The sequence below is a fragment of the Toxorhynchites rutilus genome, chromosome 3, assembly GCF_029784135.1.
Source record: "Toxorhynchites rutilus septentrionalis strain SRP chromosome 3, ASM2978413v1, whole genome shotgun sequence".
Lineage (NCBI taxonomy): Eukaryota > Metazoa > Arthropoda > Insecta > Diptera > Culicidae > Toxorhynchites > Toxorhynchites rutilus.
In genome coordinates this window covers 58,038,732-58,063,143 of record NC_073746.1, presented here as the reverse complement: position 1 = coordinate 58,063,143, position 24,412 = coordinate 58,038,732, and the positions used below count along the sequence as shown (strand labels likewise).

Below are 24,412 nucleotides of genomic sequence, written 5' to 3'. Positions count from 1 at the left end.
ATGTTTGCTCTTGTGTGACAGTCGAAGGTATGAATAAAGCCAATCGAACAGGCTGCATGGTTGTCTACCTTGTTCAACTGCAACTATTCATATAATGAATACTATATCAACAAGACCGGCTAGCGAAAACATCTTGGATCATGTAGTATGTCCTGAGACCCTGAAGAGTCGCGTCATGAATGAAACAATGCCTTCGGAGCCACAGCTTTATCATCTCAACATTCCAACTCAATAAGCCAGTATAACTAATCTAGTTTCAGAAAACCATCGTGAATCACGGGAGGCTCAACAAATTTGCATTCTTAATCATGGAAAGTACAGCAAGAGGAGTATTATGCTAAACGGAACTAGTTTCTCGACTATTTGAAAACTCTGACCAAAAAACGGTTCGGTGTAACCTTGATAAAGTATTAGGAAGCAATTCGGAGGGTTGTGACCCAATAAAACTGTCTATCGACGAGTATTCAATCTCTCATGAATCCACAAATGAAGTTCAATGAATGCTATAGGGCATTAGTATTGAGGGGGAACCCCGGTCTGGAAGGTTGAAAAAAATTATATTTTTTTTATTTTTTGGGCAGCTTATGCCCTTAAATATGTTGTCCTTAAAAGATTTCTCGATATTTGATTTCTTTGGAAAGTAACATCCAAAAGTATGAAGTCACTTCAAGGGATATAGTATTGCTGTATGAATTTTTAAACGCGTTTTTCTCGAAACCGTGTTTTATTCAACTGGTGGTATCGATATCTTAACAGTTCGGCTGAAAAGTTTATTAGGTAACACAGTAGAACTATTTTTTTGCAAAATTCAATTTGATTATTCAACATAATTGCCTTCGAGGGCGATGCAGCGATTATAGCGATCTTGCAACTTGATACCATTTCTGTAGTACTCTTTCGGGTTTTCCTCAAAATAGGCCTCAGTTTCGGTAATCACTTCATCATCGGTCTTAAATTTCTTGCCAGCGAGCATTCTTTTCAGGTCTGCGAACAGAAAATAGTTGCTAGGGGCAAGATCTAGAGAATACGGTGGATGCGGAAACAATTCGAAGCCCAATTCATGCAATTTTGCGTTTGCGTTTTCATTGATTTGTGATTTTTCCATTTTTTTCACAATAACAAAAGTTTCTTCACTCTTAATGCTGTAACTCACGAACCAATCGACCGATTGCTGTCAAATTTTGACACCCATTCATTGAAAGATGGTGCTTCATGATAGGCAAGTAGATTTTTGCAAGAAGCGCCATCTAGACGTCAACCTTATGAACTTTTCAGCCAAACTGTTAGAATCTACTCGACTGATTTGGCTGATTTTTTTATCAGAATGTAAAAATGAATTATCTAAAGCATTACATAGCCGTTTTCTGATATCTAATTTTTTCGTTTTTTCCTGAGTTTCTAAACAGCGATTTTTCATTAAAAATAACCCATTTTCAACATGGCGCCTTTTCAAGAACTCCTATGTAACGCTTTAGGTATATTTTTTCCCAACTGACCAATTTTATTTATAGAGCATTCGAATCAGTCTGAATGAGAGACATTTAAATATTAATATGTAGTGTGTAGTACTGCTTTCTCATGTTCAGTCTAAGGCGAAAAGATGCAAAAGTCTACGTCAACGGATTGCTTTACAATAAAAAAACACTGTTTATGTTTTTCCTACTAAAGATAAGTGAATACAAATTTTTACGTGGATACCATCAACATCGTCAAATTCATAATAACTATGCCAATCAATGATACTAAAGTTGCGATTGTGCTTCAAAATTGAACTTATAAATTAAACTTTTTGTGGTCGTTTTAAATTTGTACATGTATGTTGAAGGGGTCGCAATTATTTTTACTTGAACAAGCAGTGATGTATAACTTTGTGAGATTATGAATGGTGAACAAGATTCCTTTATTTTTTGTAAAGGAATGATAAGTATTTACTATACAATGTTTTTATGATCAAAAAATATTTACTATAATTCTTCTTCGTGTGATATCTTTCGCATGTATTTATTTTGTTTGGTGTCTTTCGCCGTTTACTTTTCTGTTTGAACATACACAACAATAATCCTTTCCTTAAGCATAGATGACAATTTTTGTTCATACTGAGTACCGTTATATATATTATTCATAGTAGCACCGTTTTGGTTCGCGAATAAGTTCACAAGACATTAAAATTCGTTTAGAAAAGTGTGAACTGATACATTGTTGCATAAATTATAATAATCATATACTTTTTTGCTGTAGTTGCTGAGAGCAGACATACGACCACAAAAAGTTAATACAGATTTCGATACAGATTTTCTGAGAAAAAAAAACTCAGATCAAACACAGATTGTAATATGGCGACCCTGCTCCTATGTCCAAATTTAATACGAACGCAAAATGTTAATTAACACTAGTTCTTATTTGAGACTTTCAAGATACTGTATAAGTTGTGTTACGTGAATCAACTCATTATAAGAACGACTAATTTTAGTAGAAAGTATTATTGTTTGTATTAATTATTATTAATTACACTTCATATTCACTGAATTTTATGTCTATTTATCAGATATTGAAATGCTCGCCGTTTTGAGTGAAAAAACATCCGTTTTCGCCCACAGGGAAAAATAGTTGATAATACAGGAAGCGAGAGAATGTTATACGCTCACTTCGATTCCCGCGAGAAACGAAAAGCCGATTTTTATTTTTCGGCGAGTTCTTCTTTCTTCTTGAATGGCGTTAACGTTCCCTTGTGGAACTTTTGCCGTCTCAACGTATGCATTAACCAGCGTCATTTATTAATACTTGGTCGAGATTTCTTAAGCCAAATAACACGCCTTGAATGTATTCCGAGGGGCAAGCTCTTGAATACGCATGACCACAGTGCAAGTCGAAGGAAATTTCTTTGACGAAAAATCCCCCGGCCAGAACGGGAATCGAACCCGAACACTCGGCATGATAATGTGAGACGCTAACCACTCGGCCACGGGTGCACTGCACTTTTCGGCGAGTTATGATTGCCGAAAAATGGTTTCGTTTTCAGTGACTTCTTGATGCCGATCATGATTTTCCACTTCTTCAGTACAGCTGAAAGCATTGCATGGAAACATGCGGTGACATCGTATTTCATCATGAAGTGAACATGAGATGGGTTAATATTTTTACAATTCAGAAGCTGTCGTTTAGACGCTGTCTAAACAGGCTAACGTAAAGATAGCTCTGATTTTTCGCTCCACATTTTCAGCACTAAATGAGAGACGAAAAAGCATTCTCGTTGAACTTCAGAGAGAAAGATTTACCCACATCTCTTTATCTCTGAAACGAAATTTTCGGTGCAAAGGAAGAGACCAAAATTCCAACTTTACACGACTCATCGAGAACTAGATTGATTGATTGAATTTCGATCTCTGCTAAAGGGTGTGTCACATCAAATTGCATCACGGAAAAAACTCTGTGGAAATTCGCCCAGTAGACCGATCCTTTTGAAAATTTTAGGCAGTTAAATAAAAACTATTAAACAACTTTTGGCCTTTTCTTTTTATTCATACTTCGAGCCCAAGCCCGTATGCTCGCACCTTCCTCTTTACCCCGTCCATAAGGTTCTGTACAACGTCAGGTTGTAGTTTTTTTTTAACAGAAATCCATTTTCTCTTGAAGTCCGCCTCCGATTTGACAACTTTTGGGTTCTTCCGGAGGGCCTGCTTCATAATCGCCCAATATTTCTCTATTGGGCGAAGCTCCGGCGCGTTGGGCGGGTTCATTTCCTTTGGCACGAAGGTGACCCCGTTGGCTTCGTACCACTCCAACACGTCCTTTGAATAGTGGCACGAAGCGAGATCCGGCCAGAAGAAGGTCGGGCCCTCGTACTGCTTCAATAGTGGTAGTAAGCGCTTCTGTAGGCACTCCTTAAGGTAAACCTGCCCGTTTACCGTGCCGGTCATCACGAAGGGGCGCTCCGCTTTCCGCAAGAGCAGATCGCTTGCCACACCATGTACTTTTTGGCAAACTTGGATAGTTTCTGCTTGCGAATCTCCTCCGGAACGTTAAATTTGTCCTCTGCGGAGAAGAACAACAGGCCCGGCAGCTGACTAAAGTCCGCTTTAACGTAGGTTTCGTCGTCCATTACGAGGCAATGCGGCTTCGTCAGCATTTCGGTGTACAGCTTTCAGGCTCGCGTCTTCCCCACCATGTTTTGCCTTTCGTCGCGGTTAGGAGCCTTCTGAACCTTGTATGTACGCAGGCCCTCCCGCTGCTTGGTCCGCTGGACGAATGAACTTGACAAATTCAGCTTATTGGCGACATCCCGGACCGAACTTCTCGGATCACGTCTAAACTGCTTAACTACGCGCTTGTGAGCTTTTTCACTAACGGAGCATCCATTTTTGCCGGTCTTCACCTTCCGGTCGATGGTTAGGTTCTCGAAGTATCGTTTTAGTACTCTGCTGACCGTGGATTGGACGATTCCCAGCATCTTACCGATGTCCCGATGTGACAACTCCGGATTCTCGAAATGAGTGCACAGGATTAATTCACGACGCTCTTTTTCGTTCGACGACATTTTTCCAAATTTACGAAAAATTGACAGTGAAGCATGACCAACGTGATCTATACACTCTTATCTGATTATAAGCGAAAGCTGAAGATATAATTCCTAAAAATTAAATTTCTACAGCGTTTTTTCCATGATGCAATTTGATGTGACACACCCTTTATTTATGAATGATGTAATGATGTCAAGTTCACTCACTTAACCCTTTCGCTACAAGCGTCGTCTATAGACGATTTCAGGATGATACTGCACATCGATCACACCAGCACGATATGCATACTTTTCGGCGCAGTGCTCTGTTTAGCGGTAGAACTCCGACGGAGCACACTGCCGTAGTGAAAGGGTTAACTAACCGCGAAATTTTCGAATTAATAACTATTTTGTATGAATAAGATAGAGATACATTTTTGAAGAATTTTGGCTATAGGGGTCGATGGTATCACTTCATTCTGAAAAAAGGGTCTCTTGTCCAAACTATTTTGAGAATCCCTGCCTTAGATTCTGAGAAAAACGAACCACCAGCACGTAACTGCTTCAGAGAGAGCATCCACGCGCTCAGCTGCCGACAGCATGATAATCATTATATTGGCATTAAAAAGATAAAAAATACATTTTCAAATATACATAAACCAATCACCAAAAAGTCCCAACACCCAACTTTTATTCCAACATCCGGAAAAAAATCACGATGATCCGTTATTTTTCGACTTTTCAGGGTAGGGTTCCCGCTTGACAACGTTGAACTGCTCTGTGGGGCTATGAGAAGTCGCTATGAAAAACATTTTACTTTTGATAGAGATTATGTGCAGAAAAAAAAGTGAAATAAATTCTAAAGTTATTAGATTCTAGTGGTCGGCGTTAAAACAGACAACTTACCAGAACCTCGCTCACGGTACGGCTGCTTAGTATGTACACATTGGTAGGAACATACACAATCAATCATAAACGTTTACATGGTACGCATCCGGCGCACGTCACGCTGCAGTGAGAACAGGCCTCAAAAGAACACCTAGTCTCATTCTCGTCCCATATCTCATTATGATATATTGAATAAATGTTTGTCAAAATTCAAATTAAATTCGTTAATATGCCATCAAAATAATGAGTAATTTGAAAAATATAAATAAACATAACCAGGAAGGTGAAAAGATTCCATTTGAAGATAATTTATGCAATAAAAAGACGAGCATATCAATAAACATGAAAACCGTCATCCAACCACACCGAAATAAGCGTTTAATAATAGACTTAACGATGTCCTCACCTGTACAGTTCTGCCGAATCCACTGTCGTCTCAGAATCCAACACCTTCCGCGATTTCTCTGTATCCGGACTCCGCTAGCACCCAACTGTTCCGTCGACCACGCACATTCGCATTCGCACAAAGTCGAGTCCGGTTTACACACTTTGAACATGTGTGTTTATAATTATTCGAGGGTATAATACTAACAATAATTTAACTAACCATGACACCCATTGCGGCGTATGTGGGTCTCATCAATTTAAATAACTACTAAATAAAATAGAATAAAAAAAACTTGTCTTCATTAAACTCTATAAAAACACAACTAGAACGATATTCTCTTGCTTCCACTTTTGATTCACTTCGCGCTTTCGTCACCTCAAAGCGGCGGCGAGAAGAATGTATAGAGATGTGTTTAGGGATACCGCGTGATAGAAATCAAAACCCGTTGACTATGCAAGCGCCACTGCAGGTTTTGGGGGGTACTGAGTATAAATGAATCACTGACATAAATTCACGCACGTCTGTGTCTCTCTCTCGCTGTCGCGATCACTATTTCTATCTCTCAAATGGCACACGAACGGGATGGCACACACTGAGGTTGGCAGACGCCGAGGGCACACTCACGCAATCACGGCCATGCGTCGTCTGTCCGCAGAATGAAGATACCGGGAGGATGATCGGTAAGTAGAGTTGCGTCGGATGATGGTTTGGTTTGGTCGGTTGGGCGAATGGGGGACGACAAGTAGCGCGAAAAACAACTGCCTGTGAGTCCTTCAGAACTGTCTGACCTGGAACAAGGATAGAGACTAAGATGATTTCACATTATAAATACAGCTAACACACACACATTTTTGTTTTTTTTTTGTTTTGGGAAGGAGACTAAGAAAGGACGATAGCATTCAACTCTTGGGAGGTAGATTGTAGAAACAATCAAAAAGCTAGGTACGAGGGCTGCACGATAATGTATATGCCATGAAGATATAAATAAGGATTTCTGAAAGATCCAGAAGTATCTGTGTCAGACAGGTCTTGTTTTTTTCGGTCAATGATCACATATAAATCTTGATATCAGACCAGTATTCCTTGGTCTAGACAGATACTCATACAGCACTCGTAGGATCGTTGGAGTTGAATGTGATTATCTATAAAGTGAGGATATTGGCAGCCTTCATCCGGTAATAATCTAAGATTAGGAAGTGAAGCGCACCTACTTCGTTTAACAGAAGGTTTGAGGTTTGTCAGGTTAATATCAGTACGATGGTTTCGAATGAAAATAGCGTGTGTGTTAGTGTGCCTATGGAGGTGGGAACTTTGACTCACTAGGCACTCCAAACAGGTGCGAGGTGATAAAAGGTTCTTGAGTTATTCAATAAAGTTGATACATTTCTTCACTGTTACTACACCTTACCAGGCCAAAATTAGAATAAACCGACAAAACTAAAACAAAGGTTAGAGGTCAGACATATTAGATAAAGGCAATTTTAGATGAGCCAATACGCTGAACAGGTTTCTCTGCGTTGGTCTGTTAGTATACCCCGATCGATTATAGCATTTCACGACTAGGTATATTATGGGACAGGTGCTTGCGACATTTTCATGTTTGCTTCGAAACCAAATATGTAAAAGAAAACACATAAAAAACAGTGATGATTCAACAACGATCGTGTCAGTGTGTGAGGGGTTTGAGAAAACTGAATGCTTTGCTAGGGATGTACCGTGAATACAAGTTCGCTAGACCACCGACCGCAGCGACAAACAGTAAAACAACGCAGATCATAAATTTTGCCCACAAGATTTATGCCAGTCGGGGTGTGAGCGATCGTGAAATTTCATCCGTCTCTACACTGTCATCTGTCCCTGGCGGGGAACTAGTTGGAAACGGGAGGGAAACTAGAAAAGAAACACAGAGAAGAGAGAAGAATACAATGCAAGTTTTTTTGAGTAGCCAACGGATGAAAATAGTGTAAGTCGTTTTAGGAACTTTAATGTGCTGAGCAGGTGAATTAGTAGCATACGATGGGATGCAATAGAGAAAAAGTCGACATGACAAAACAGTTAATTCCGTACTTTGTACAAAAGAAAAACATGGGAAGAGATGGATTTTTCCGTCGACGGGTTCATTATCTCAGCATACAAACACACGAGACCCTAAATAATGATCATCGTAGAAATTGATCTTTGTTGAGAATGATAGATTAATTTTCCAAAAAATCACCTTCCATCATTCTTTCAACAAATGTTTCGGAAATGAGACATACGATCACGTGCAATTAAAGTCGAATTTGGGTGTCTCCTTTATGTCAATCCATCCCGACACAGATTGTTTTGCGTGTTCCATCGGGTATGTCGTTCCGCTGAAAAACTGTAGGCGGAACTGTCAGTGCGGCTATTTTCTGATTCCGCTGACTCCTACCAACAGCTGGCGAGGAAAGTGGGTGTTGTGTCGCACTTTGATTGACCGAACTGGCACTGACAATCTTTGCAGTCAATGCAGTTAATCGCAGCGTAGGCTGTCCTACCTGACTTGTCATGCAACCCACCGCGCGTGCTTATTAATTAGATTCAAATTAAGCCGACGGCATCGACGCTGTCAACGCTGCGCTGTCCGTCTCCGAGTCGCAATCGAACAGTAGGTAGGTAGTGGGTTTCGCGTTTCCTTGCGGACGCACAAAGATTGATTTGAATGAAAAATTAGGCAGCCTCCTTTCAAATGCGATGTTGAAAATGGAAATATAATCACGCACGTGATGTCACCGGGCGGCCCTTCAACACAAGCTTCACAAGAATATGCGGTATTGTTGTGCAGTGAAGTTTGCTTGAACAGATGGTCCGAAACGTCAAAGTGCGTAGGAATGTCACCGTGAACTCGTGCTACGCCTTCCCATCTAGCTCTTTTTTAGTGAGTGTTGCAACTCATTTGAAAATGTTTCTGGTTCTATAATTTACGGCGGGCGTAGGATTTTAAAAAAGAAGGCTACGCCTATAAACGCTGGCTGTCACCTGGTAGATTTGAATATAAAAAATACGAAATGAGAATCGAAACTTTTCTAATCGAGAAACACGCACACGCAAATCTGTCAATCTGGCGGTCTACCCAATGGCCGTATCTTACTCTGTAAACGACCAGCAAGTCGATAAGTTATACACTTTACAGTAGCTTGAATGTCAGATGATGCTCGATGAAGGTATTGTCATGAGGTGCCTAAGTACAGGAGAATAGTTGACGGAACGTTGATGGTGACGTTGTACGCGTATCGTACTTTATTCTTTTTTACAAACTTGCCGGTCGTTCACGTATAAAGTGCGCTACCCATACAGCGCCACCGTCACCGTCCCGTCAACTATTCTTTTGGACTTATTTTGCCGACGTCAAAGCTGCCGGTGATGGTGTATGTGAATGCTACCATACGATTTCCATGGGAGAATATTTGACATTTCATTCCTTTACGATGAAAATCTCGACCGACTGAAATCTCTTTCCATGAAGTGACAACTTCAACTTGGGGAACAAAAAAAGTCGCACGGGGCCATATCAGGTGGATACGGTGTTTGTTCGATGATATTTGATCAAATAATTCAGTACAATTCGGGCTCGGTGCGATGGCGCGTTATCATAATGCAAAATCCAAGAATTAGTACGGTTAGCAATTATCAAACCCCTCCCTTCATTAATCAAGGACATTGATGAGACTAAAATAAAATCGCGGGGCACACGATGAAACCATTAAATGCGGATAATGGCAATCTTGTATTTTAACTTATTTCCATTATTTATGTGGTAAACAGGTTCAGAGAGCAGTCGTATGCTTAGTTCTCGAAAGCAGTAACATTTTCGGTAAAATTTTGATTAATTGACGATTATTCTCTCACAACATACACACCGACACTGAGAGCCTTCGAAACATCAACTTCGTAAGGTGAAAATAATGAAATCTCGTTTGTTTTTATGAACGTGGGGGAGTGAAAATGGCACATGGAAATATTACTTTTATCCGTCTTTTTCGACGTGATTTCACAAATATTCACTGCACGTTATCACGTTAGCTTCATATTCAGCGGGAACTTTAAAAAAATGTACGTTGTTAATTGATAAATTACTTCTTGGAAAAAGCATTTTCAAATGGATGCGGTATGCAATCAAAGATAAACACAACGACTGACGTCACTATTTGAGAAATAGGTATGGCAGCGCATGCTATGTCGCTCGAAACTCTACCATCTTCATTACCTTTTTTCCAGGATATCGGTTTGTTACTAATGAATAACTGGTCACACGTAATGACGAATGTGCAGTGTCTGGTGGCGACATTCGTGGTTGTGGTGCAATATTACATTCTATGAGATTGCCAGGTCTGAAGGCAGTTTTTAATTTTACAATTTTCAATGGAAATTCCACTTCATGTTATTTTATTAACTGAAGAACGTAATTTGTACTCTTAATCAACCGTTTTTTCTATAGTTTTTTCACGTAGGACTAGGACTAGGACTAGGACTAGGTAGATGTTGTCTATCCGGACGATATAGAGGATAAAATGAAAATCTAGGCTATGAACAAGTAGAAAAAAATGAAAGATTTCGAAAGCTTATAATTCTAGCATTTCTTCATAAATAGCAAAAATGTTTGCACAAATTGATATGAAAATTTTCTATGCATCTGTTACAATGAATAACATTTTATTTTTCTAGAGATAAAAAAATGAATAATTGTAAAATGTCAAGCATTATCCGATCGCGCTATGTGCCACGTTTTGATTGGTCCAATTTATTCTCCTCAAAAGGCTTCGCTCAAAAGGTGCAACCAGATTAACATCGTAATATAATTTGGCTACAAGCAAAACATTGAATCGTAAGCAACTCCCCTTGTGATTCTACCACCAGTCGAATCAAATAGATTTGACAGTATGTAACGGTAGCAGTGCAAGAAGTGTCAGCATCAGTAGCGGCGGCAGCAGCCAGCGAGTTTAACTTTTGTTGCGCTCGTACACTAATAGCCTCCATAGACTGCAGACTTCTCTTCAGCCGATAGTTTCGTACGGTTTAGGCTAGTGCAAATACCGACCCCAACTGAGTCAATGCAATGTGCGCATATGCATACCTCTCCGTACTGATCAAGAAGTATAACAGTATAAATTATGGATTATTTATTGGGAAATGATGTTTTTCAGAGCGTTAGAGATTAAATTTTGCTAATAGGTACAGAAAAACTACTCGGCTATATTATTTCACTGTTAAATGGTAGACGATTGTTATGCAGATAATGCTTGTTGAGGACCCTGTAGACAAATGCATTATATTGTGCTGCATTAAGATATAAAATCATCAGTAATTTCTTGCGTCGCTAGATACTCCACACATTTACCTTATTTTGAAGTAGGACTACGTCGGAAAGAGATATATAGGGGTAAAATGAAAATCTCAGCACTGATGGAAATTATGGCCATTTCTTTAAAGATTGCAAAGATGTTTGCATCAATTGATTGGAAATATCTCTACGCGAAGCTCTCTGCCGTACGTATCCCTTTGTCCAAGGATGCGTTTTAAAGTAATATTCGAAATAATTAAAAATCAAATTGGTTTTCATAATTCATTGCCGGTAGAGCTTGTGTGAATTTAGGAGTGTTTTCGATGACTTTACGATCTAACTTAACATTCAGCATCAGTGAATTGTTTCTGGGTCGAAAGTGGCCTCAAAGTGCAGCTCATTTCTAGGTAGTAGTTTGAGTGAAGATAGTATTTTACGAAAGTTATTTTACGAGAGCGAGAGCTTTGTTCTTCGGTTGAAAAATGAAGGAGAAAATTGCGATAAGAGCGGTAGTAAAGCAGCATCAACAGGAAAAAGCCTCAGCAGGAGCAAATGCAAACGAGTTTCTATTTTCTTGGTATCAAGAGCAAAATCATGAGCTCTCATGTTATCGAACCGACACACACAGAGGTGTAATGGTAGTGGCAATAATTTAGACCAGTGTGATGTTTAGTTTTAAAAATATAAAATTTCAAAGGAAATAAACTACACTGATGAGCGCAAAAGAAAGTACTTTTTGGGCGTAGTGGCGTGTTTCTGACTCTGAGGAAGCTTACGGAAAATGGATGGATAGCAAATTTCAATACAGGTCCGAAACTTGATTGTGCGTGACTTCCAGCGTAAGGAATCTCAATGAAACATTGCCGAGAAGTATGGGGTAAGCCGTGGTGCGGTCCAGCTGGTCATTCGGAAGCATCAGATGCTCGGCAGTGTGGCTGATCGACCGGAAAGAGGATCGAAAAGAAAACCCACGAATAACCATACAGGCGATTAACCCTCTTATACTCGCGCTCTGGTCTCACAAACCGAGAAATCAATCATTCGTTCATTTCTCGGAAAACATCAACACTACGACTTTGCGATTCTCTCTAGTTTTTTAATTCGTCGTTCATCACCGTTTAGCATATCGCATATGTTGGTACGAAGGGGACGTGTGTCACTTTTTTACCACCTTTGGTCTGTGACACCGACGCGAGTATAGGAGTAATTTTTTTGGACAAGTGACTTTTTTTCCTAGAAATCCATTTATATTCTATTTTTATGTTCCATCAAAAAACAGGCATGACTACCAAGAACACAGATACCGTAAACCGGTGGCAAATAGATCACAATTTTCAGAAAAATGTGGATATTTACGAGTTTTTTTTGTTAGATTTATTCCCATCTATTTTTAAAATCAGTACTGGTGCAAAGGCCACAAAACGTTATAGAAAATTTTGTTCAAAAATATTAGGCTGTCAAAAAAGTCCTGCGGTATTTCCGCGAGGTGTCGTTGTAAGCGCGTAGTTCTAGTTGAATTCATTGTATCGAGTCATACTATAGCTTGTTGGAAAGGTATTTTTGCGCGCTATAATATAGTCCTTAACAGTGTTTTGTTTGGTTAAGTCGTTCGTGAGTTATAGTGTCGCAAATATGGAGCAAAATAAAGAGAAAATCCGACATATTTTACAGTACTATGACAAAGGCAAAAATGCATCTCAAGCTGCCAATAAAATTTGTGCAGTTTATGGACCCGATACAGTTTCCATTTCCACCGCACAACGATGGTTTCAACGTTTTCGTTCTGGTGTAGAGGTCGTCGAAGATACGTCACGCTCCGGAAGGCCTGTCGTCGAAAATTGCGATAAAATCGCTGAATTAGCCGAAAAAGACCGGCATAGTAGCAGCCGTAGCATCGGCCAAAAGCTGGGGATAAGTCATCAAACCGTTATTAACCATTTGAAGAAGCTTGGATTCACAAAGAAGCTCGATGTATGGGTGCCACACACGTTGACGCAAAAAACATCTTTGACCGTATCGACGCATGTGAATCGCTGCTGAATCGCAACAAAATCGACCCGTTTCTGAAGCGGATGGTGACTGGCGATGAAAAGTGGGTCACTTACGACAACGTGAAGCCCAAACGGTCGTGGTCGAAGCCCGCTGAAACGGCTCAGACGGTGGCCAAGCCCTCATTAACGGCCAGGAAGGTTCTGCTGTGTGTTTGGTGGGATTGTCAAGGAATAATCTATTATGAGCTGCTTCCCTATGGCCAAACGCTCAATTCGGACCTGTACTGCCAACAACTGGACCGCTTGAAGGTAGCACTCATGAAGAAGAGGCCATCTTTGATAAACAGAGGCCGCATTGTCTTCCATCAGGACAACGGCAGGCCACACACTTCTTTGGTGACGCGCCAGAAGCTCCGGTAGCTCGGATTGGAGGTTCTTTTGCATTCGCCGTATAGTCCGGACCTTGCACCAAGTGACTACCACCTGTTTTTGTCCATGGCGAACGAGCTAGGTAGTCAGAAGTTAGCCACAAAAGAGGCCTGTGAAAATTGGCTATCCGAGTTTTTTGCCAATAAGGAAGCGAGCTTCTATAACAGGGGTATTATGAAGTTGGCATCTCGTTGGGAACAAGTCATCGAACAAAACGGCGCCTATTTGACTTAAAACAGATGATTGTAACTAATTTTATGAACAAATGAAAATTCAAAAAAAATACCGCAGGACTTTTTTGACAGCCTAATATATATAGATAGAAGATAGATAGATTCGGCGAACATTCACGGCACATTCTGAAAACACGCTCGTCTGAGACAGGAATTAAAAAATCGTTCCGGACGATGAAATGAAATCCAATCCAATTTCCATCTGTTTGTTGATCCCGGCTATCTCTAGCTGGGTCACACCAGCAAGAGCGATGACGATCAGATGTGGTGTCACAACTGCACTGGTTTCTAACAGCATCGAGGTCCATTCGCCTATTAATGGTCGATCCGCAATCTCGTACTCAGTTGTACCAATAGTATACAGTTCCACTATAGTCGCTCATTTGTCAAATAGTACTAATAATTCACATGTATCGATGAAAAATAGTTCAACAGAGCGAATGATGACTTCATTCCTAGTTTTAGATTTGAACCGATTGACTCATTAGCTAGTAGATTTGAATTATTCAAATGCTTTGAACCAGATATTCTAAACATATGGTAGCTCAGAACAATTTGCATACTTTGCATAGAATCTGCGTTATAGGAGGGAACACCATGCGTCTCCACAGTGCGAAAATAACTTAATGCTAATGTAGACGCACGGCTCCTATTGAATAATGTCGGAATACTCCATTTTACGTAACCGATAACTGCATTATATTGTTCCAGTTCAAAGCTGTCGATCCACCCAGCATGAGTTGATGAGAGACACGTTTTCGAGGGGTCACATTACACCTCCACTAATTTGCAATGTTTCGATCTCATCATCCGACCGAATGCGAACGTTGACGCCTGTGATGCTACGTCATCCTAATCCGAATGACTCACACAACACATTCGACTGGTCATTGCCATCGCACCAAAAAATCAACCCTCTGAATCTCCTTAAAAGATTGCTGTTCTCTCAAATTATTATATCTTTCAATCGAGTTTCACAATTCGAGAGATAACCATATTAATTCATTTCTGCCTGTTATTGGCGCTAAAACAAACAGAAAGAGAAAAAACAACTGAAAACATCCACACACTCACTCGATTGGCTTTAATGATCACACCCGGCTATGCAGAGACGAAAACAGAGCTTGCTCGAGGAGCGTTCTGCCCACACGGAGACCGGACCGGCCGAGTGGTCAGGTATACAGACGATCGAGCTCCTCCACACAACAATTCGAATTCAATTTGTTCCATATGGAATACTAATTTGATTGGACCGTGAGCCATTGGCGTACACAGTAAATAAACTACTTGCTGCTCGAAAACGCGATTCGTCCGCTGTGAATCATACCTAGCAGTCCGTGAGTGGCTCCCACATTTAGCTTGACTTAGCGTACAGACTGTGGATTTGCGTTGGAGGAGGAGCAGCAGCAGGAGGAGGAGTGCAGCAAAATGATATATTGCCTTTCTTCCGTATGCGGCAGCGACTGTTCAAAATGAGGTCCCCGCGCATGGGCGTTTGGGCGCCCAAAATCCCGTTTCGAACGCGCGCACACACTCGGCGCACGTTTTAAGAGCTCCATCTCGCGAGATGAATGGTGTTCTTCTTTGGGCGTGGGGAATACGCGTTTGGTGTGTGGGAAAACGTAATTCCTAACGCAGGAATCTGGACACCGTGTTGCTCAAATGGTTCTTGGTTGTTGTTGTTGTGTGGGTGGCAGATAGTGGTGCAGCACGCGCAAACTAGCACACATTCAGCATTTAAACCAAGCAGTTGCTTTGGATTCAGCGTGGACAGAAAGTTTAATTGACGCTCGCACAAACAGTGGGTTTGGGTTTAGTGCTTGTAGGCCATAAAAGTTCGATTTTTGTGATCATTTTAAACGACATCCGTTGTGGGTTTGGTGGTTTGCTTAAAATTACGAATGACGCAAAAATAAATTATGTCTATTGCCCACCAGACGTTACCATCTGAGGTCATATAGATGTTGAAAAATTCGAAAAATTTTACACCGACAATTGATATATTGATACAAACCAGAGGTGCTAAATAAGGATTAAGGCCACAAATGTTATAATTCATGATTCATAATGAGAATTGTCTTCCGAAGATTCTGTGATTGGTTTTCATGAATGATTTTGATGTATTCGACGTAGTTCCTAATTGTTCATGCTTCATTTGATCTATTTAATGACTTGTTTTTGAAATGTTAAGTCTTAATTTTTTTTTAAATAAGAATATTTTTTTTATCTGTATTATAGTGACTTTCAACTCATTTGGCTGGTTCGTCACTTTTACTTCCATTTTTGGAAGAATGTCGGGAGTGAGAATTGAACTCGTGACCTTTAGCGTGAGAGGCATGGATGTTACCACTACGCCAGATCGCCTCCACATAGTGCAAATAAGAATATATCTCAACAACTGAAATACATACCTTACAAAAAAAAATATAGGAGGTTGTGTCCAAGATACGACCACATTGTTGACGTAGAACTACGCTGTTATTTTATATAAGTCGCATGTTTATAACTTCGGATACTATTTTATAATGCTGTGAAATTTTAGAAATAATTGTTTGGTAGAATGTCATGTTATTTAATATTGCCTCAGTGAATCGCACCTTTAGGCATCGTTCTTACAACGTAAAACAAGCGCCAAACAAGTGTTCGCCATAGCATGCACACAGAGTCATACATAGGTGGCCTGAAGCGACTAAGAATATCAACACTTTTTATCATTTTGCGCTTTTCTTAGAAGAAACGCTTCTGCTAATATCACTAGTCTCGAAAAAGTTGCATTACTTTCACATGCTCAAGATAAGCGCAACTATCATCCATTTTTCGTGACAGGGACAATGCACACGGGAGCAGATACAAATGGGGTTTCAGCGTAGCGAAGATGCACTATTTTTACATACGAGTTATGAAGCACGCACGTACGCACACAAATATCCATATATCGATGGCTTGAAGCAACTAAATATACACACACTTATCTCCGTTTTGCGCTCTTCTCAACAGAAGCTCTTCCTGTTAATATTTCCGGTCTAGATCAGCTTGACTGTCATCCTTTGTGGAGAGAATTTTGCTACCGTCATGCGAAACCAAATCACAGACAAAATTCCAGAACATTTATTTTCTTGGTGAGCTTCCGCACAATTCCGCACACAATTGTCTCTAACGTCTCTAACCTTCAAAAAGTCCCTTGGAAAACTTTACTTTTTCCTCGTATTACTTCTCCACTCCTCACCTTCCAACGATGTTGTTCAGTCGGTGTCCTCACGAAAAATGAAAGTTTGCCTCAGCGAGACTCACTGTTTAAATCTCTAGGCAAATATTCCCCTTCGTTCTTCTTCTTTTCCTTTGTTCACGGAGTCCTACGATTTCCCCTTAGTTGCTCGTCCATAAGTTACTCGTTATTGACAACACTGTTTGTGAAACCAAACAAATGGACAGAACAAATATATGGGGAAATGGAAACGCTTATAGTTTTCATGAATTTTAACCATTTACACACCCTGAGACTGTAATGTATTGCATATTTAAAAAATCTTAGGGAACTTCCGATTCATTTGATATGTAAATCGCCAAAATCCGTTCGCGGCAAAAAAGTTATTAACGTTAACTTTATTTCATAAAAACGTGTCCTGTTTTCTGATTTGGCACCCTTCATGAAAGACGTAGTTCTACGTCAAAAAAAAAATGTCTTGTAAAAAAGTTTCAACTTTTCCACATCATATAGAAGCAAGTTAGCCAAAGTTGATATTTGGGGCGCAGCTTACAATGTTTCCTAGAAAGTTCATTCACATACATTTGTTACTTGTTGAAAAAAGATCGAAAGTCGGTCAGTCAGATCGAAAGTTACATTTTTTACAATGAGTATAATGATTATTTCGAGAAGAAAATTCGATCTTCCAATCCAAACCTTCCTCACCCCGATATGTGTGATAACTCGTTATTCCATAGGATACGGGAACTACTTACGAATGCATTTTATGACAAATTGAAGTTTCAAGACTAGCGCGATCTCATTTTGATCAATTCAATCAGTGGAATGGTATGTATCGAATCGCCAATGGATATTCTTCACGTTCAATTCTTCTATCCTACCCACTATTGGATCCACCCATATGGACATCGCTCGAGACGGTACTATTTTTGGGAGGAATAGAGAAGAAAAGGCGTGTGTGAGTGATGGGTTCGATGTGCGCGAGAAGTTTGGTGTTCTGGAAAATGATGGCGTTGAAGCTTACGAGTGCGAAAAGTGTCCTCTTTTGATGGTGCTTGATGCTTGTAACGAGTGTTAATTTTGATTTTCACTACAATGAGATCGAAACATAGTTGAAATCGAAGAGTAAGAAGCATATTGAGACAGAACCATCTCCGGCAAAAGCGTAATAAATAAATTCTTTTGAAAAAAAGAAGTAGAGAAGTTTTTATTCTCTCTCAAGACTTAATTTCTGGAACGTCAACATATAAGCGAATATTCAAATTTATCAGTCTATGCCTCGTTCAAAGCGAATATCTTGATGATAAAAAGGATAATGATAATGATAATGAATAGAAATGAGATCGGTGAGAGGACCACAGTGCTTTGCCTAGTAACACAAAAAGGGAAGCATGGCTTAACAATTTCGAAACTAAAAAAAGAAAATGACTTTTTTACTTCTTCCTTTCTCTTCAGTCAATTTCAATTTCGATTGTGTGTATTCACTACGCATACTGAAACATCGATTCTTCAATGTCGATCTCGCCCTGCTGTCGTTTCCTTTGGATTTGAAAGCAAACGTTTTCACTTGACGATTGACAGTGCCCTATCCATCATCATTTGAATGGACTTTATGTTACATTCAGTTCCACATTGGAAAGGACGATCACTGCTTTCAATTGAAAGTATCATTTGATTTCATTTCTCCAAATTGGATTTTCCCGAACCGTCTGTCAAAGAAAGTGTAGTTAAAAGAGGCATACGAGGGCATATTAGTCTTACGACCAGCGTCCACAACTGATTACACCTACTAGCATACTGCACATTCTTTCGCATCGTCATTTTCATTAGTTTCAGTGAATACGGTTCGAAGTGCAACTAAATTTTCATTCGAAATAAGACACTTTCATCCGATATAAAAACCATTCATTTTCATTTGACGATTTGACGATTTGACGATTTCGCTTCGGTGTGAAGAATGAAAGAAATGGACGTGAAACGAAAGAGACTGTATGAAGATGAAGTGATATTCTCTTTATTGAGCGTTAAGAGCGAGTAGCACTATTTTCAGTCTGCACGAGTTTGCAGCAAATTGAAATGCGATAGACTCATTATTGAGTGACGATGTGTCAATTGAAGTGAAATTGTAAATTGTATAGCCCTGAAGGGAAGAATAATTTGCGCTGGATATTTTCAAAGAGGACTCCTGCACCGGAGATTTTATTGGATCGCTGGTCTGCACAGGGAAGGATCATGCTGGTTTGTACATCAAAGTTATGGATGTGGATGTGTGGATTTTGGAATTTTTGAGACATTGTCTTCATGGCTTATCCCTTTAGTATCAGCCAATAATTCATATTCGTGAAACCAACACAATGCGGTGAGATTTTATCAACAGACTATTTTTAACGTGATAACTTTGCCTGTTAAGGGAAAAAAATTATTCGAAAGATGATTTATTATACATAGGGAAACAGATCATCAAATTAACTTGATTCTATCGATTAATCAAATCAGCAGTAGGGAATGCCAAGCATGGTGAGGCATAGTTGACCGTCGAAAGACTGAACAGAACTGTTAGTCGAAACTAGTTGAAATAGAAAGTGTTCATAAGTCGTCTACATATTAGCAAGCCATTCCTGAGGGCAGAGTATGAGAAAAAGAGGCTGTAATTTGCAAATAAACATGTAAACAAGAGTTCTGCTTTCTGGAATTCAATGTTATGGTCTGATGAAAACAAATTTGATATATTAGGTTAAAAAAATGCGAGGAACACGGTAGAGGCCTTGACAAAAACTATCAAATATGGAGGAGACTCCATAGGGGTGCTTTGCTGCTGGCAGGGTTGAAAATCTGGGCATATCATCAATTGCAAAGGAGTACATTAACAAAAAAAAAACAATGTGCTGGAATGTTCCCCTCAAAGCGCTGAACCTAATTCAATTAAAAATCTAGTCCATTTTGATGAATTGAGTGAGTTTGGAACAGAGAAAGAATCAGCAGGTATCTTCGAGGAGCTCCAAGCTGAGAGGAAATGGATAGGTACAGGTGGTACTAAGCGCCTAGTAGACAGCATGTCAAAACGTTTTGCTGCAGTGATTAAGACTCGAGGAGATACGAGGAGGTTGATAGCATTGAGCACAAAACTATTTTGTGACCCAACGGACAATAATTAATAAAGAAAACTTATCGCCACGCTTATGTCGCAATCTTACCTGAACAATTAGTTATGAATAATTTTGCTTCAATCAAGACCCGAAGAGTACGTTTCTTATATGTTCATTGTTGATTTTCATAAAACGCAATTTTTCAACCGTATAGTACATTTTGAATAAGTTTGTAATGTTTCGGATAAAATTAATTGTTTTATTTGTTTCTTGGTTTTTGGTATAACAACAACCGAGGGGGTCCAATCAGACACTACCGTATTGGGTGCAAAAGCTCCACTCGACGCCACTGTCATTTACGATATCTATTACAACATCGCTCCAGTCAGTCAAACTTTATTTGAGTAGTGATTTTTCATTATTCTAATGTGCCTTTTTCGAGGCTGGAATTGAATGAAGTTTAGAGCCTTCATAACAAAAAGAAAAAGTGGTAACAAATTCCAGCCTGGCTTTCGCAGCCGAGCAGTTACCAGTCTTTCTTAAGACTAACAGTTCATCTGAGGTTTTTCAATGCCACAAAAAAGAGAGAAAGCGGTTTGAGTGTCCCTAAATTAACCTTTGACTAGATTAGAGTAGTATGAATTTTTAAAAACAAAGCCCCTATGATGCGAACGAGGAATGAATGGACAACTTTAATATAGCAATATCATTACACATCATAGTAGGCGGTGTATCTCAAACCTTTTGACAACAAATTTTTTGGAAATCCTGTATCTTTCGACGGCGAAAATTCCACGTTGATCCTTTTGCAGGATGGAAGTCGAGAGAAGAAACTGTTGTTCGAATGGATCAGAGGATGTCGTGGAACTTACGATCGGAAGCTGAGGATAATGGTGCTGAGAACAATTAAGGCAAACCTCTTGGACTACGACATCGCCAAAAAACACAATCCTAACCAAAAAACTATTCGGAGAATCCCTATGCGAAAAGGTTATCGTAATTTCCGTGCCTGCAAGCACCCAAACAGGGCGATGAAGCAAAATCTGGTGGCCAAAAAAACGCGCTCGAAAGTTGTACAACAAGATTTTGACAAAATACAAAGCACATCAAACAGACTTCATTTGATTTCCGATTGGATTGGTAAGCACCATTAGAATCCGTTTGCAGTAGAAATAGTTATTGATGTTGGAAATATTTCATAAAACGTGACATGTTTTCTGATAGTTGTTCTGAAAGTTGCCAAACTTTGCTGAAAACCGTCAGTCCTACGTCAAAACACAGAACAAATAAACATAAACAGATAAAGTTATTTTACTAGTGCGTATTATTGTTAGTCCACTACCGTTCGGTTCTGTATCAACATTTCTTATCAGCCCCAGTCGAAGGAGAGGTATCAAAATACAGATCACAACGAACCATTTTTCAGCATTATTGTGGAATTAGGAACATTAGTCAAAGATATCAAGGAATTAAACCAGGGAATTATTTTTGTAAGTAATTTTATTTGACTTGAATAATTACGGTTATCTGCTTGTAGCTTATGTTTAATAAATAAATAAGTAGTAAATTGCCTACGTACGTTTGCTCTGCTAATTTATGAGTTGATTTATGGCCATGGTTCAACTATATTTCTTTCATATTACGCTTCCGTTTCTATGTTTCTAATTAAGCTAAACGATTACACGTCATGGTATTACATTCATAAAACAAAGGACGAAAGCATTCCGTCGCGTTGAACTATTTCACACGATATGCAAAATTTCTTCACTTGCCGCCGAGATATTTTTACTTGTTAGATTCAATGGTTACCTTCGCAGCTGAGAGACATTTATCTGTATCTTTTGGTTGACTCAAATGCAGCTGCTTGAGGCGCTCGAAAAATTGTACCAGAGGTGAAACAAAAATATCAACACCCTGTTAGAGTGTCTAGTCTACTTTGATCCCTGACTCGTCTACTGTCAAGTAGCTTAGGTGAAACAAAACCGCCCACAGATTGATTATCTCGGAACGACTGCCACTACCTACTGTTTTAATGTTCTAAATTTCATGTTTGTTATCTGTCTCTGACGCGACGCATCCATTCCGATGCGTTTCATTGGGTATTTTTGGATGATTTATGGGAGTTAGCAGATTATGTTGATGGCATGAGAAGAGGAAAGAGAGAATACAAACAGTGGCACTAATGCTTTACTCATTACATTCGGAAGCAGTGCGCACAGAGTGGGAAAAAGTAAGTCACCATAAAGTCTATAATAAAGTCAATACAATGACCGGAGCAATTAATCGAGCACACGAGCTGCAAGTGTTAGTACAGACAACGACACAACATGAATAAAATATTAATACTGTTTGGTTTGAATTGAAGCTATCAACATGCTACTATTTGCACTACCGATGTTGTATAAGTCTGTTGTTATTAGGGGAACCGCTGGTAAGACGGACAGTGGATGTTTAATGAACAGGTGGTTGATTTTTTGTCATTTTCCGGAAAACGAAAGAACGGAGAAAAATAATTTTTGAAGATTGGGGTTTCGGTAACGCTAATAATCAAAATTGAACTAATGGCTTCTGTGTAAAAAAATAATTTTTACAGCTTGGTCGTTAATGGGTTAAGTGGTTGATTTGCAACATTAAATTCGCTGATGGTTATATTTCGGTTTATGATATGACAGAGAAGCGATATTAGGTATGTACGGAAAAGTAAATTCAGTCGTAAGTGTTTTGAAATTATTAATTTAATTTAATTTAAATTAATTTAAGGTGAAGGTGGAAGCTAGCCACAATGGCGCTCATTTCTTTCATCTCCCTTCCTTACCCTTCGCCCGAAAATCAATAATTTCGCGAAACAGTGTGAAGAAAATGATCGCTTGCACACACTTCCCACCATGTAATATTAAACAAAATCTAATCGATTATTCACCAAATATTTAATTTTCATCTGCCGTCACAATGTATAGTGGAAAACGTCGTAAAACTCGAGCTAGTGCTCCGAAAGTTAACTTTTCATTTTTAAATTTTCCCCAATGGTTTTGTTTGTACTGGTGAAAATATCGTTACTTTTTCGACACTGATGCCAGACAACATCATCGAAACAGCTATAAAAACCATTCAATAAAATGTTATTCCTGAGTCATAGCACATGAAGTCATGAAAATGAATAAAACAAAATTGTGTTGATATCAATACAATTATTATTCTACTTTTTATGGGTCTATAATGTAAATTTTAGTAACTTTAACATTGATTAAGAAAATTGTATTGCAAAGCTTTCGGCTTGTTTTAATTTCAGTGAAAAACATGGAAAACCACATTTTTATAAAACATTTGGCCAATTATTTCGAAAACCAGTATATTGAACTGTAAGAAACTGCTTTTATGTTTTGGAAAACATGAGTTTCCAAAAATACTATTGAAGTTCTTCTTAACATGTCCGTCTTACCCCCATTTCCCCTAATATTACTACTGTCAGTGTTTTACTCGCATTGCACAAAGCGATGGGTCATGGCGGCAAGGGGTGAACTTTACAGTTTCCAGTGACGACTGACACCCGATGCTGGCTCCGTGAATGATAATGATAATCATGATAATCACATAGACAGTAAGAGAGATGAGATATTAGCGTTTTTGCCTGTAATTTAAGGGAATTATCACCGAAAGAAACCTTCCTCCAACGCGGATGGGGTGTGGATATCTGCTGCGGTTGCAATGAATAAAGACGATGATGGAAGGTGTTCTTTTCCAAGTTAATCCACCAAGAGGCCTTCAATCGAATGGCCATGGGAGATGACAACCCGCATTTCAGGTTTGCTCAACATCGGTTACGTTAGGTACGTTATTGAGGATTATGCCATGAACTTTTAATTCAAAGTTTGTAATCCAGACACATAAACAATACTGTCATTTATTTATGTAAATTTTCAAATTTTTACTCAATAACGTTATGATATGTTCTTTTACCTCATGGTGTCAACAGAATAAGTGCGTCACTAATCGTACCTGCTATCCACTCGTGAGTTGGATGAACTGTTAAATTATCACAAATTTTGGGTATTTGTGTCGTTTTTTGGACAAAGTACTGAGCAATAATTATATACCGTGGGCTTCGGGCAGTGGTATGCATAAAACCCTGCAATGTATACCCGAAACATCAATAGATAAAATAAAACATAATATTTTCTGGTCCACAATGGTGATAATTATCATTGAGAAGTAGGGCTTGTTTTGTTTTTGAGTTGTTGAATTTAATTGGGTTAATTTAGAAAGATTACTATCAATACAACAAAGTGTTCGAGCTCCGTCAAAATAACAGATAAATATACGTCCACGAAGAATGAGATCATCCGAGAATGATCTACAATGTTGCCTCCCATCTGATCACATGTGCTGGTTGCGGTA

At 39.1% G+C, this 24,412-nt stretch overlaps 1 protein-coding gene across 7 annotated transcripts in view; it reads right to left on the bottom strand.

Moving 5' to 3' along the window:
• LOC129773277 (protein held out wings) overlaps nucleotides 1-24,412 on the bottom strand; it is a 48,026-nt gene that overhangs the window by 4,489 nt on the left and 19,125 nt on the right. Inside the window, exons 3-4 of one of the 7 annotated variants that reach the window (XR_008742676.1) lie at nucleotides 17,687-17,854; nucleotides 5,790-6,577 (exon numbers count right to left, since the gene is read on the bottom strand). The exons of 1 other annotated variant lie outside the window; for it this stretch is intronic. The gene's annotated coding sequence lies outside the window, so the exon portion shown is untranslated. Of the gene's footprint in view, nucleotides 1-5,789; nucleotides 6,578-7,486; nucleotides 7,662-17,686; nucleotides 17,855-24,412 lie in introns of all 7 variants that reach the window. 5 more of the 7 variants (XR_008742677.1, XR_008742675.1, XR_008742674.1 and 2 more) reach the window with 5 other exon arrangements.